Below are 1,000 nucleotides of genomic sequence, written 5' to 3' on the forward strand. Positions count from 1 at the left end.
TCTGGGTGCAAATACTTGACTGCTTCTATATGTCTTTCCTCCAGTGTAATCTTGCCTGAGATCTTACAGAGTGAAATATATATGATATGATTACCAATTCTTCCTCTTGTGTCTCCTTTATAATATAGCAGGGACAGTGTGTGGATTTTTAAAATTACATATGATTGTAAAATATCTATGTTGCTCTTTTCCTCACAGTGAAGGTATTACTTTAATTTTTGCTATAAGGTAGGGAGCAATGAGGCTGATAACGTCAGAACTGCTGACCTAAACAAATAATATTCTTCTTTCAAAAGAATTTTTTATCAATATCCATGAAGTCTCTGTTAAGGTTTTCCCACTTGTTTTTGGTAGAACTAGACACTTGTGTGAAACATCCATGGTCTTCATTCCAATGAAGTTTTTCCTGGAGGGTTTTAGTTCCTAAAATTCCAAGAATACCACAGGCCCCAGTTCAAGAGCTTTTAGAACTATTTCTCCCAACAGCCCCTGAGCTAATGAGGACCCACGGGAAGGACTCTGGATGGCAAATCAAACTAAACCAAACTAGGATGTGAGAGGCAACAGGTCCAGGGACGCTCCCAGCTCTGCTGCTTTCCCAGGGGTATCAGGTGTTTGTCTTAGGCCTAAGATGGTAGGAGAGAGGACAGTTAGTGTGGGGAGACAGGGAGGTGGGAAGTCTGTTGTTCTCTAGAGTTAGACAAATTGTACAAGAGCTCTGTGAGAAAGGAGGCTATGTAAGAGCCACACTCTTAGTGGGGAAAAACACTTTAAGCTGGGTGCCAGTGGTTCACACCTGTAATCCTAGCTACTCAGGAGGCAGATCAGGAGGATCTTGTTTCAAAGCCAGCCCAGGCAAATAGTTCGCGAGACCCTATCTTGAAAAAAACCCTGTGCTTGCTTAGGCAGCGCAGATACTAAAATTGGAATGATACAGAGAAGATTAGCATGGCCCCTGCGCAAGGATGACACGAAAATTCATGAAACTTTCCATATTTTT

At 41.9% G+C, this 1,000-nt stretch overlaps 1 non-coding gene across 1 annotated transcript; it reads left to right on the plus strand.

Annotated features, from left to right (window-relative positions):
* Positions 1 to 893: 893 nt before the first annotated feature.
* On the plus strand, positions 894 to 1,000 carry LOC141426006 (U6 spliceosomal RNA). The gene has a single exon (XR_012451120.1). It is a non-coding gene; the product is annotated as a U6 spliceosomal RNA (small nuclear RNA).

The sequence above is a fragment of the Castor canadensis genome, chromosome 8 (genome assembly GCF_047511655.1).
Source record: "Castor canadensis chromosome 8, mCasCan1.hap1v2, whole genome shotgun sequence".
NCBI classification, from domain to species: domain Eukaryota; kingdom Metazoa; phylum Chordata; class Mammalia; order Rodentia; family Castoridae; genus Castor; species Castor canadensis.